Raw genomic sequence first — 14,632 nt, forward strand, 5'->3', positions numbered from 1 at the left:
GCATGGTGGGACTTCAACAGGACCCTGCTTCTCCCTGTAGCTGCTCTTGTTCACTAAAATCAAATTTCCAGACCTTGATCAATCAACAGGGTAACACCCCTTACTCATGTTAGCCAAGATACAGATCATTCCTAAGCTAAAATGAACATCAGAAAGCCAAATGAAGCAGCCAAGAGGAGACTACTTGTTTCCTAAGAAGAAATGTAGCTAAATGCAAAAATATCTAATAAGCCAATCAACAAATTAATAGTTGCACAAAACACAATTTATCTCAGAGCTTGCAATTCAACCACATAAGCACTCATAATATCAAAGCTTTTTTTTATTTCCTCTAAATTTATCAAGGTCTTATTTAATTGCTATAAACACCTAAAGACATGAGCAAATTAACACATAAAATTGCAGGATTTTAGCTGATACATATTCATGAATGTATGTTGTTGTGATCAGGCAAATAATGACCCAAGACATTGATAAATTTGGTAGAAGCAAAAGAAAAACACTGAGAACACTGTTAGAATTCTCTGCAGATCACAGAATGGAATCTTTGATAAGCCTGGCTCTGGGAGACCATTCATAACAATTATTGTATTTCTGTAAGTATTCCAGGAGAGAGATCAGCAAATGTTTAAGCAGTAGGCTCCATAAAAATACTGTCCCCAAACACTTGAATGCTAGATCAGTGCTACAGCATGCTGGCTTCTTGGAAGGCTGATCCCGACTGTTTCTCAGAAACTGTCTCACATTCTTACTGGCATCCTCCCTTGTATATGTACTGCCACTCAGGTAGGATGGACAGATTTCCAAGCATTTGTGGGAATCTCAAGTTGCAGCTGTTGTAGGATCGTCAAAATGAATGTCTTTTATTTAGATGGAAATGTACATCCCGTGTTGGCTCACCCTGCTTGGCTGCACTGCAGTTATTTTTGAATCCCTGGCCTGCTAACCTCTCTTGTTAGAACCCATCCATACATAGCTCCTATTCATTAAATTCTTTGTTCTCACCTAAGCAGTCAGTGCCCCTGTGAGCTGGAAACTACATTTAGTGTGAACATAGCTGGACTGCTCCTGACAAAAGGATCTGAGCAAATGCCTAAGGCAGATTGTGAAGCTGAGGGGCAAAGGCATGGACTATGGCAAGCCCTGCAAAGAGCTCTCCAGAAAAGGGCATGATCATGCAGCACACATGTAGGGATGCTAATCAATTTCACCTGAGGACACAGTAAACCTCAGAATCCTTCTCAACACAAGAGTCTCCTCAGCCATTTCCAATTAAGCTAGAGCAGGAAGTAAAGTCGCCTTCCCTTTCCAGGATGAAATCAATAAGACAGTTGAACCCTGGAATCAAAAAATAACATCAATACCATCAAACTGGTAATTTTATAATATTTACTGGGCTTCAGAACCATGGCCTCTGTATATCAACTCATTATTCATCACAATGACTCTTGACAAAGGTGCTGATACTATCCCAATTTGTAACCACTGGCTCAAAGTTACGTGCAATGACGTTGAAGATCAGTATTCAAATACAGCCCTATCTCCCTCTATGTCCTGTGCTCTTGGCCATTGCGCTGACAGTTGGACTAGCACTAAGTGGGGAGAAATTGACAGCAGCTTATGTTTTGTGATTTCAATAAATAATGGGGAAATCTTCTCTGCTTGCCACATCTTCAAGTTTCCCCTCCTCCCGACACAGATCCATCTGCTTTCACAAGAGGATAACTGGTGGAAGGGAACAAACATGAAATGCAGTGTCCCCACTCAGTGTCTGCCTAGCAGTCTTACTTGGGGTCAGTAACTTAGCCTCCCTATTTATGATTATAATGATATCTACCTCACAAGATCCAGTCAGCACTAAGTGAAACATGAGAAAAATACATTTTGAAAGGGAAATAGTAAGTGCAAGAGTTAAATACTATTAAATTAAAATCCAGAATTAGATCAAAGCACATGATTCCTCCCAGAAGCATTTGCATTTAGACAATGTTGCCGACACTGAGATTCTGAGAGTAGGTGGAAAAGCATGACAGCGTGCTTTGGGAGATGGAAAAGATGGGGTCCTGGAGAAGCAGCATGAGGATGTCTGACATGGCCGGAGACCCTGGGGTCTGGGGCTCCTAGTTCCCAGTTATCACCAGTGGCAGTGATTTGGTCAGAACCATCATCCCCAGACACGTGGTCTAGATTTGAGCACTACCTCTGTCAGAAAATCCCAGACTATCAGACACTTTCTAATTAGCTCTTGTAAAATACAGATGTGATAATTAGAGAGTAGTTATTATCCGTGGAGATGAAGACATAAACACAGGATCCTTTAGGAGGTGCCCAGGAGTCTGAAGCGAGCCAGGACAGAGCACAGGCGTGCATATTACAGTCCCCAGCTTGGTCAGTGATGACCTGGCAGGGAAATCTTGAGGTTCTCCCATATTCTTATCACTGCCACTAACCTCAAGGTCACCCTATGGAGTCACCTCTACTGTAAGATTAAGTCAGTCCAGTTAGGTGCAGTGGCGCACACTGTAATCCCACAGCTTGGGAGGCTGACGCAGGACGATCACAAGTTCAAAGCCAGCCTCAGCAACTCAATGAGACCCTGTCTCTAAATAAAATATAAAAAAACAGAGCTGGGGATGTGGCTCAGTGGTTAAGTGTCCCTGGACTCAATCCCCAAAAAACACCAAGATTAAGTCAGTCCAGTTCATTTGCAGGCCTGTCAAGCCCTTTGCAGAAGGTAACAGGGAGTCAATTTGTAGTTCAGTGACATTTCCTCTCAGTAGGCACTTCTCACATTTGTGGGGTGCATTGGTTATTTGGACACTCCCCTATGAAAGATGCCTATGCCAAGTCCAAAGGCACTTTATATTCTCTGGATCACTCAGCCTTGGTGCAGGTCTGAGCAGTTTCTGGACCCTCTCTCCTGAAATGCTCATTCTTGAGGCTGCACTCAGCCTTTCTGGCCAATCATCAAAACTTCATGCTTCCTCATCTCGCACATATTTGTCCCCTCAGTCTGAAATGCTCTCTATCTGAACCCCCACCCATGCTCTCCCCTTCTACCTTACTGAAATCAATAAATAAGTTCTTTATTCATGTTCCTTCAGATTCTAGAGTGATGCACTCTCTTGAAATGCTCTTCTTCTCTTCCTTCATAAGGCATGCCAGAATTTGTAAGTATATAGATATGTGATTATTTTTATCCATGTAGTTTTCTCACTAAGCACTCTGAAAGCAGGGATCTCATCTGCTTTCTTACTAAGGTCTCTTGCAAGGACTAGCCTTGGGCCTGACATGTGTCAGGGAACAATAGCCACTTGTTGAATGTTGAGAGAATGGATATCTCTGGCTCTTCAAGCTGCAGAACAGTGACCCAGAGAGCAGGGAAATGATGAGCTGAGAATCACCCCAAACTCCACCTCTCCTCCCATGAGCAGATTGTTCATTTCTGCTTCAGAAGTTTGGGGTTTGCAATTTGCAGTGACATTTCCAAGGTGGGTTGACAACACTATAGGTCACAGAGATACTCAGAATGACTTTTGACAAGATTTTATTGTTGTGTGGGGTATTTTAAAATAGTTCATTACTTATTGGGCAACATTTAGAACAGTCCCTGTCACATAATCATTGAAATGATGACCCTAAGGGCCAGTCTTTCTCATTGCATCTGCTGGCTTCCATAGCAGGCCAGCAGAGAGGCTTCCCAACTCTGTTTAAATGCCTCTTCAATGAGAAGAAATACAGGAAGTGCATTCCAATGTGGAACAGCTACCATTGTTAAAAAGTTTTGCCTTAGCTTGTTCTGATATCTGCCTCACTGTAACCTCTCCTGCTATGGTCTGGATGTTTATGTACACCTCCCCCCCACTGATATTTTGAAATCCTAACCATTGAAGGTGAATGCTTTAGAAAATGGAGTTTCAGGAGATGATTAAAGAGGGGACAAATTCCTCATGCTGGGTCAGAACCCTTATCAAAGAGACCCCCCCAAAACTGTCTAGTTCCTTCCAGCAGGTGAGGTCTCATCTAGAAGGCATGCGTAGGAACTAAAAAGTGATCCCTCAGCAGGTACTGAATCTGCTAGTGTCTTGACTTTAGGACTTCCCAGTCTTCAAAATGTGAGAAATATGTTTCTGTTGTTTATAAGCAACCTGATTTATGGTATTTTGTTAGAGCACCCCAAACAGACTGACAGCTGCCCACGGTGCTCTTGGACCCATACTGAATAACCCTAAATGTTTTCCACATGACAACCTTTCAGTTATTTGAAGACAACTAACAAGCCACATCTGAAGACTTCTTATGTATATTTTATGCTTTTTCCAGTCTTGATTTTTTATTTATGGACCACATCTTGCTATTTTATTGCATACATTCTTGTAAGATACCTTAAATCCTAGGTGGAATAAGGCCACATATAAATAAATCTTTGTTTCTTTTCTTTAGGCAATAATTCAAGAGCCCCCCTTGACAGACTCCTTGCCAGCATTACATTACTACCTCAGTTGCATTCTGTGATCATTTGGACATTAAAATAGGGTTCTCTCCAAACTCCATATTCAACTTAGTGACTCCCAAGTCCATGGCAGGGTCTCTGGGTACAGTGTCCTATGACCAGTAGGAAGGATTTGGAGAAACGAGAGCAGATCCATCATCATATTTTCAGTTTCTTCATTTCTTTCCTTCCTTCCTTCCTTCCTTCCTTCCTTCCTTCCTTCCTTCCTTCCTTCCTTCCTTCCTTCCTTCCTTCCTTCCTTCCTTCCTTCCTTCCTTCCTGGTACCTGGGGAGCATAGCCACTAAGCCACATCCCCAGTCCTATTTATTTTTTATTTTGAGAAAGGGTCTTACTAAATTTCTTAGGGCCTCACTAAGTTGCTGAGGCTGGTCTTAAACTTGCTATTTTCCTGCCTCAACCTCCCAAGTCGAAAGATTTATAGCCCTGTGCCACCACCATACCCGGCCTAATAGTTTCATTTTTCTAGAGTTCTTAGTGACCTGTTCAGGCTCTGGAAAACTCTAAGCCCCTTGCCCTGAAATTTGAGTTGATAATCCAGCCTCCTAGAGAAACTAGAACACTGAGGCCTCAAAAATAGAACTCCCTCCTGCCCCCACCCCCAACATACACACACTGACTCAAAATCCACTTCCCTCCTCCATGGGCTCTCTTTGAACACCATTTTTTTCCACTCTGTCTTAACCCATTTCTTTCCATTTTCACAAGGCCTGCCTTCCAAAAATATCCTTCTTGTATAGGTATTTCTATCTCTCTCGTATAGCTAGCATTTTTCTGATATGCATAAATGGCTCAGGTTATCACCTACTCTAAAAATGACTAACTATGAAATATTTAATATCCTTTCCCAGAGCTGACATCCTGGTTCCTTCTGTTCTAGCAAGGACTACTACTACTACTTCCGTGACCCAAGGGCAGGTCCAGGTTCTGTGGTACCTGAAGCTAAAATTGTTTTGGCGGGAGTGGAATTCTTTAAGGTAGCAAATTAGAATTAAAATAAAAAATGAGAAACTTTAGGTTAAAAAATATTTAGCATAAGAAAAATGCAATAAATTATTTTTAAAAATAGGTAAGTTTCAAACATCAGAAAAATCTACAAAATAATATAATATTTTATTTCTTTACTGCCTGGTTTCTAACATTTTTCCTTAAGTTTTTAGTTGCATTCTCTTAGTTTGCTTATTTATTTAGAAAGGATTCAACCTGCCTTTCAGTCTAGTTAATTTTTAAGAAATTTTGCATATTTATAATTTAGAAAAGTTTTAACTATCTGAAAATCTGTTTGTGGGATTTTTAATTTTGTAAAAATTTCTTATCCAGTTTCTTTCATATCTGAGTTGAAAGATTTCAGAACATTTCAAATCTTTTTTGTGCTGTGACTAATCTTAAATCTTCTTTGAACTGACAACACCCATTAACCAGTTTGTCATTGATGTCTCATCACAGTGGTATATTATGAGTTTTGGGTCACCTTATCTGATAGGAGACGATTTGCATTCTGACTGGAACTTGACAAGAACCGGATCTTCTACTTGTAATTTTACACATCTCATGACTAAAAGGACTTTCCACATACCAGCTCCCAGCTCTGTACATTTCTAGCCTTCTCCTCCACTAACCACAGTCTTCCAAGTGCCAGGTGTCAAAAGACACATCCACATTTGCTGTCAGTGCTGGGTAAGTTGACCCAGTGGGTGGAGGAAGAATAGTAATTTAACTACTCCTTAACCATATGCAAAGCACACAGTATGTTCCCTTAAATCCTGACTCAAGCTTCCCTAAACGGAAGCCTGAAAGTCAAGCAGACTTTCTACTTTCCAGGCAGGAAAGCCCAGGGAAAGGGTGCTTTTCCCTGATAAAGTGTCTTACACTGAGAAGCTTCATGGACAACATGCCCTGGGAAAGCCCTGTGTAGGCCTGAGAAAGGAGCCTCAGGGGCCTGAGGGAGGCCTTGCTTACTTTGTGATAAATCTGCCTTTGGGAAAGTGTCCTTAAGGAGATCTCCAAGTCCTGTGCCCTTCACGCAGATACTCCCTCCCCTACCACTAGCCCCTTGGAATTTGTGTTGTTGCTGTTGTTTTTGTTTTGTTTTGTTTTGTTTTGTTTTGGGTACCGGGAATTGAACCCAGAGGGGCTTAATCACTGAGCCACATCCCCAGTGCTTTCTAATATTTTATTTAGAGATAGGGTCTCACTGAGTTGCTTAGGACCTTGCTTGCTCTGTTGCTGAGGCTGCCTTTGAACTCCAGATCCTTCTGCCTCAACCTCCCAAGCCACTGGGATTACAGGCGTGTACACCACCAGAATTTGGTTTTTGCTCTACCTTCTAGCAACTCAGCAAGGTTTAACTAACCTCTTAATAACATATCCGTTCCCCAGTCTTCATTCTCAAACTCTCTGCTTTGTTTCTCTGAACCAAGCTGATCCTCTGCCTCTGGCCAACACTTTCCTGACTTCTTCACCCCTGTCTCATTCACCACCTAACCCCTCTTCCCTACCCTCTTCCCGTCCCCATTTGTACTTCCTAAATGATAGTGTCTTCCCAAGTTCCCAAGGAACTCCTTCCTTCTTCTTCCCTAGAAATCTCATTCCTTCTCAGAATTCCATCCCCCAGCTCACATGCCTGCTTCAATCTCCTTTTTTAGAGTCAAGGGTCATTGCTGGCCAGCACCTTCCTGACACTCGAGTAAAACCCTCTATCCCTTCTTGTCCACTCTGTCTGTGGATGATGAGAGATCACTGTTGATTCAGCTTCTTCCCTTTCCCACATATTCCTTCCTCCCTGTTCTACTGCATGGCGCACTTCTAGCCTTAGCATCCTCAAACAGCCTCCCAATATTTCTGGAGAATCGTACATCCTAAGTGTTCTCTCATCCTTGCACCCAGACAGATTTTCCTTCTCCCCAGAATTGCCACTTTCCTATTATTTTTCTTATAGCATTTATTATACTTCATCTTGAATTTAGATAGCACTAACCCCTATGTGTTTATAAGGTATCATGCATTTTGCCTCATCTCAATTAATTCTCACAAACGCCATGTTAATGGCCACTATTAAGATGACTATATCTGTAGTTAAATGAAGAAACTGAACCTCAAGAAAAAAGGAGAAACTTGCTCAAGGTCACATAATAACTAGCAGAACCAGAATTTAAGCATAGCTATCTGAATACAAATAATCATGACCTTATTCATCCATAACTGATAATAATAACTATCAAATATTATGCATCTACCAGGTGCTCTGTATTTCTTATAACTACCCCAAGAGTTTATACTATTATTATCCTTTTTTTGTATAGGGTTAAACTGAGCCCCAGAAAGTGTATGTCATCACCCTAAGGTCTCCTCGCTGGTAATGGCAGAACCACAACCAGTGGATGAACCCTTTGGCTTCTGAGCCTAGGCTTGTATCCCCCTCTCTGCCCTGCTGGCTCCTTCTCATCTTAAGTGTCTTGTTCTTTCTACTATACATTGACCTCCTTGAAGGCAAGAGCCACTTCTCCTTCACTCTTTTTCATACTAAAGGTAAATTTTATTTTGAAATCATGTAAAATTACCAAAACATTACGAGAGTACAGATATCTTTTCTCCTGAAGCAATTCAGTATAAATTACCCACATGCTGCCATATAACCCCTGAACCAATTAGTGTAAACTTCCTCCAACCTAAAACACTCCCCTATATAATCACAACAAACCCATCAAAACAAGGAATTTAACACTCATCCCTCATCACTCCATTTAATTTTCACCAGTTTTCCCAATCTTACCCTTTACAGCGAAAGGATCCACACCAGATGCAAACAGTTGGCAATGTGTTTACTCTCCTTCCATCTGAAATACTTCCTCAGTCTTCCCTTCAATATCCATGACCTTGATACTTTTGAAAACAGAAGACCAGTTATTTGTAGAATGTCCCTCAATCTGAGTTCGTCTAATGTTTCATTACGATTAGATTCAGGATACACATCTTTGGCAGGAGTTCTTCTAGGTCTTCTTATCAGGCAGTCACAATTGCTTTTTGTCCCTTTTCTATAAAGTTAGTTTTGATGATTAGATTAAGATATCTGCCAGTTTTCTTTAAAAGTTGTTTTTTTTTCTTCCTTAATTCATACATATTTCACAGGAAGCACTTTTTTTCAGACTACATAAATATCTTCTCATCAAACTTTCATCCGCTGACTTTTTATTCATAGCTGTTTCTTGGCTTAATTATTACTGGAATGATTGCCAACTGGTGATTTTCTAATGTCATTATTCCTCCCACATTTATTAGTTAGCATTCATTCCTCACAATTTATTTATCCATTGATTTATGTATGTTATTGTGGACTCATGGGTCTCATTTTATTCAGTGAATTATAATTCCCTAACATTATCTATTTTGAAGTTGAATTATCTCAGATTTGTGTGTCTGCCTTTAGAGAGGCTCCCGTGTCCTTTTATTGTGGTTTTCTCATTCCTCTTGTCTTGGGGCATTAAGTTTTTTCTAAGCTACTCTCATGCTTTTTCCTCGGAGTCCCACTGTCAGTCAATTCTCCAAGCAACTAAGATTGCTTTTAATACAGTATTTAGAAGACAAGATTCAGTCTCAACGTGTGATTCTTGTGATTGTGGTGTTACTCCTCAGTGCTTACTTGTTGACCAGAGAGAGAAAATACAGTTATTCTTTGGTATCTTTGAGGAATTGGTTTCAGCACTTCAGTAGATTCCAAAATCTGAGCATACCCCAAATTCCTTATAAGTAAAATGGTGTAGTATTTGCATACAACGTACAACATCCTCCCATATATTTTAAATGATCTCCAGATTAATTATAATGCCTAACACAATGTAAACACTACATCAAGAGTTATTATGCTATGTTATTTAGGGAATAATGGCAAGGAAAAAAGTCTATACATGTTAGTACAGATACAATATTTTTTCAAATATTTTCTATTCATGATTAAATTCATGGGTGCAGAATGCAGATATGAAGGCCAATTATATATTTATATATGAACACATATACATATATGTATTATATAAACATAAACACATATTTACATATCTATCTCTCTGATGCCTCTATGTTTCTATTGTAAAAAAAAAAAACAATAAGTTCACATTAATGCCTCCAATTCTGATTTTATATAACTTCAGTCAATCCTATTTTTCTCCTTTTCTAAATTTGTAACTCTCTTCTTAAATAGTGTGAATCGTGGGTGTCCCCCATTATCCTCAAAGTATTTACTGAGTGGGTCAGTCTCCCCCTGTGTATCCAATCTGCTGTTACTGACCCAGCTCCCACCTGAAATGATGCCCTTCTGGCCCAACTCAGGTTTTGAATTCCCACGCCAGCCTGTCCCCAGCAGCCTCTCCCCCACCTCACCTTCCTCTTGAGAAGTTAGCCTTGCTCAGTCCCCCTAAAAGTCTCTGAATTATTTAAGAAATCACTAATTCTGCAATGGACTAGCATAATGCCCTTTGTCCAGTGGGTACTCCATTTACCTTTTCTCAATAGAGTAAGATAAATATGGCCACTTAATGTTTTTTACATAAAATTTGGTCTTTATTTAGAAAGCATCACAGCTTCCTTATTATAACTTTCTTATTATAAAAAGATAATGTCTCAATACGAACAAAAATTTTTAAAAAGTAATTCCTTAAGTCTAAATTTAATTTGCTTTTACAATATCAAAAGGTCCTTTTTTCCCTCTCTGTCTGGCCTGCCACCGTCTCCTTGAGAGTGCCTGACCTTTGTTTTTTCCCAGTCTGTTAGTAATGAAAATAATTTTAATTATTTTCTAAAAATGTCTCAATCATTTCATGAATTTAAACTGTTTACTCTTTTATTCTGTGCCCAGGCTGGCTAAAGTTGACTGTCTGGAGCTTAAACTCCCATCGTGTGTTGAGGCACGTGACTGTGAAAGGCTGTCTGCCCTTGGGGCCTCTACCTTTCTGAGAGAGTCCCTGTCTCCCGGTCTATCCACTTAGAGCAAGTCTGAGGACAAGGTTCCTCCATACACAGATCCAGGATAATTTTCTAATGTTTCAAAACTATAAACATACTATAAAAGAGCTTATACAGCTTTCTCCACAAATATCATATTTCATTTGGTTGATTTGTGTTCAAATGAAGGTACAACCAGATGTGATGTGGTCATAAAATAAACGGATGTGTGACTTATGAAAATAGGTTTCATTATTTCAATAGTTTATTGTAAACATGTGAATAATAAAAAATATTTTTAAGAAATATTTGTTCTTCACAGTTTCCAGAGAGTTTAAAGAGCATGGCCGCCAGCAAACAAAGTCACAGCATTCAAATTTCTTAGGCCTCACCTAACACTTCTGAGGACAACAGTGAAGGCCTGTATGGGACTCTTCAATCACTTCAGGTCCAAGTCACCAGGATTCAGGTTAGTCTAGAGTCCAGTTTCTAGTGCCACTGACAGCAGTAATAACTCACACACAGTATTACATCTATTCCTCACAAGAACTTCAAGGTAGACAAAACAAAAGCTACCACATGATTGCACAAGCTCACCCTTCTGCCAACCAGCGGGACTAAAATGCATCCCAGGTCTTCATTCAGCCCACGCAGCTCACTGCCTCTCCAGACTAGATTGTATTTGTGATAGGTTTCCAATTCCTCAACCGCATCCTCTTCCTCTGTGCATCCAAACTCCCTTCTACCTAATGAGATAGATAAATCAAGCCAATCAAGTCTAACCTCACGGGAAAATGCCTTCTGAAAAGATGTTTTGTTAAGATAATGGGCTTATTCAAAAAATTATTTCGCCTTCAAACTGAAGAGCAAGGTATCTAAAGAAGCTCACACCCGGTTATATTCGGAAATCAGAAAACTCTTTTGATGTAATTATGAACAGATTTTGTTAACTAACCACATGAATTCTTTTTCTTTTGTATTATCATTTTAATGTGAAGACATGACAGTGTATTCCATCCAGAGACTCTTTCTCAAGGATGGAGATGCTACAGCCAGAAGAATGCAGGAGAAAAAAGAAGGGTTAGTTATTTCATGGTCATTGCAAAGCCTAAAAATCACCGTTTCCATTTCTAATGAGTCTATTACGTTTTGCCTATTGAAAATTTAAAGAATTTTGTCACTATAAACATTATTTATTGTGTTTTATGATTGTAAAACTAATATATGCTTATTACTGAAATATGGAAAGTTATAAAAAAGAAAATTTTAATTGCATACATTTTCACTACCAAGCATTAACGATTGGTTTCTCATAATATTTTTTTTTCTTTTCATGCATTTACATGTCTGATTTTGTTTTTACGAACTTAGAATTACATAGTAGAGATTTTCTGTTTTTTAAAATTTATATTAATAGCATTTTCCCATGACATTAAACTCAGTAATATGACATCAGTGGAGAATAGTACATGGAATACACCCTAATTTAACTCTATTTTTAGAAATGTTGACTTTTTAATTTTCACAATTAAAAATAGCACCTCAATAAATATGTTCACATATAAATGTTTGTCCTCAACTTTGAATACATTCCTAAAGAAAAAATATATTGTCTTGAAGGGCATGAACTTTTTTTTTAAATGTTGATTCATAGTAGTAAACGCGTTTTTCAAGAAAATTGCACCAGTTTATATTTCAACCAACAGATGATCAAAACCCCTTGATAGCATTTAATATTTTGACATTGTTTGACAATTTGCTAGTTTAAAACATCACATCTCATTATTATCTTAATTAGTGTGTACTTAGCTATAAATAAAACAACATTTTTACACATTAATTTCATATATGTGTACATATATTGGGTTGTTTTCATGTGTATGCTTATCTTGTGTCTATTTTTCTAATGAGATATTCATATTATTGTTTTGAAATATACATTTTCATATATTAATAATGTTTTTCCATATGTTCAATTTAGCTCTTGATATACATGTTGTCAATATCATTTATTAGTTCATTTGCTTTAAATTTTTATGCAGTCAAATCTTTACGGTTCCACTTTGTAATCAGAGTTTATATTTAAAACCTACTACACATTTTGATAAGTAGGATAGTGTACCTATCAATCAACTCATTTGTGGCTATACAGTAGACATTAAGCCAAGCTGCTCTGGGAGTCCAACAACCCCTAACCAGCAATCTCTGCTGGCAGTTTTGGAGAGTAATGAATTGCACAGAAGTACTCTTCCAAACTTGGCCTTCCATAACCATTTTGAATGGAGTTCTGAACTGACCTAAGGCCCACTGGGAGTCATGTTTTTCTCCAGACATAACATTATTTCCCGGATATAAGAACTAAATCTTATCAAAAGCACCTTGAGAATTTTCTAGGGGACATCAAATACCTATTGCCAAATAACATTTTGATGAGTTAAGTATAAATAAATGTGAAACATATGGACTATATTTCTTCTAAATAAACAAGAATGTAAAATGAAAAGGTGGTTGGCCAAATGGATTTGGAAGTGTTTGGAAGGAAAAATGATTTTAATTCAAGCCTAAAATATAGCACATTTATCAACTATGTATCTGATCTCAAAATAAGTAGGGTCTGTGCTGACCCCAAGTATCAATAATCTGTGAAAGAAGATAGGAATTTCAAGAATATTTCTCTTCAACTACATTCTTAGTCCCTTTGTGGCAATATTTTTTAAAAGAAAGAAGAATATACAAAGTATATTACTTTTCCTTTCATTTCAGTTCTGCCACTGTGAAATACGAAGTTTCACATCAAGCCAGATGAGTCTTCTGCATCCCACTCCATGCTGAGCCAGCCCAAATGAGTGTGGGAGAGACCAACACCAGTGCCGAATTACCTTCGAGGAATGGAGCGGATCCCAGCCAAAGCTGCCATCTGTCCGCAGTGAAATCTGTCAATTGTGGCTATTTATGAAATCTCTAGTGAAGCCTATAATGACTCTGTCTTACCTGGCTTACTCTCTCATCCCAAATCACACAGTCCTCCACTCACTTTTTTACAAGAAGATACGGGTAGAACAGTCACTGAAAACACTCACGAGATGCAGTGTTGTAATGGAAACTGAAGGCAGGCTGGACTTTGGATCCAGCAGTGCTACCCAAATCCTGCTAACGTTTGCTGTGTGACATTAGATTTGTCTTTAGCATCTTCATGCTTCGGTTTACTTGTGTGTGAAATAGGAGCAGCAATGTCTCTCCTGCCGAGTTCACTGGTGGTGGGAAAGTTGCTGAGAAAATGAACATGAACATGTCTGACCACCCACAGGAATTTCTTAGCATTGACACTTTCAGAGTCTTTCCTCATGATTTTTCAATAAAAAATAAATACACTCTAAAGAACTGTAAATGAAATTGTTGAGGTGCCCGAGTTATAGAGGCGATTAAAGACATGAGAATGATTATCCTTGGCTTTATTTTTCAGAAATAATCTTTAACATGATACTATCCATCATGCATAAAACTAGGATTCTCCAATGGTATGTTGTCTGATTTTTAAGTTTACTCTTGTTATTTGAAATTACTTACTTCTAACTAAAATTTTCATGAGCTTTACCAGACCTGGAAGCAAATGAAATCCAAACCATCATCAGTTTCAGCTGGTTCCTTATCCACAGCTTAACCATTGATTACTCTGGGTAAAACCATAAACAACAAATTTTCCAAGACCAAGTCAAATCAAGTACCAGGTTTATTCCACACAACTTTATTTTTCTTTTCATAAGTATACAAAGTTACTGTGCTTAGGTAAAGAGCATAAGCTTCAGAATCAGATAGAATGAAATGCTCTCTAGAATTTACCCTAAATTATTTGCACAGCTTTAGGGGAGTGATCTACCATCTCTGAACCTCAGTTTCCATATTTATAACTTGTGTTGGGTAGTATGACCTTTGGCTTAGAATATAGAGTCAAAATAATCATTGTACTCTACCCAAAAATATGCAAACTATGTTTCACATCAATAGTGATAAAAATCCAAAATGAACAGAATATTTACATGGGAATTTTATTGTTCTCCTTGGATTTTTTTTTTTAAACACACACATATTTCTCAAGATATCTGGAGCTAGTAATTCTTCTTCACTTTGTTTCCCACAATTAAGCTATTCACTGCCTTTTAGCACCTTCTCTGAAGGATCACAGA

General features: G+C 38.5%; 1 long non-coding RNA gene across 6 annotated transcripts in view; it reads right to left on the minus strand.

Annotated features, from left to right (window-relative positions):
- LOC306671121 overlaps window positions 1-11,755 on the minus strand; it is a 71,400-nt gene extending 59,645 nt beyond the window's left edge. For all 6 annotated transcript variants that reach the window (XR_013766588.1, XR_013766589.1, XR_013766590.1 and 3 more), the window contains exon 1: window positions 11,046-11,755. This is a non-coding gene — a long non-coding RNA (uncharacterized lncRNA). The remainder of the gene's footprint in view (window positions 1-11,045) is intronic.
- Between the last annotated feature and the right edge of the window lie 2,877 nt (window positions 11,756-14,632).

The sequence above is a fragment of the Sciurus vulgaris genome (assembly GCF_902686455.1).
Source record: "Sciurus vulgaris genome assembly, chromosome: 10".
NCBI classification, from domain to species: Eukaryota; Metazoa; Chordata; class Mammalia; order Rodentia; family Sciuridae; genus Sciurus; species Sciurus vulgaris.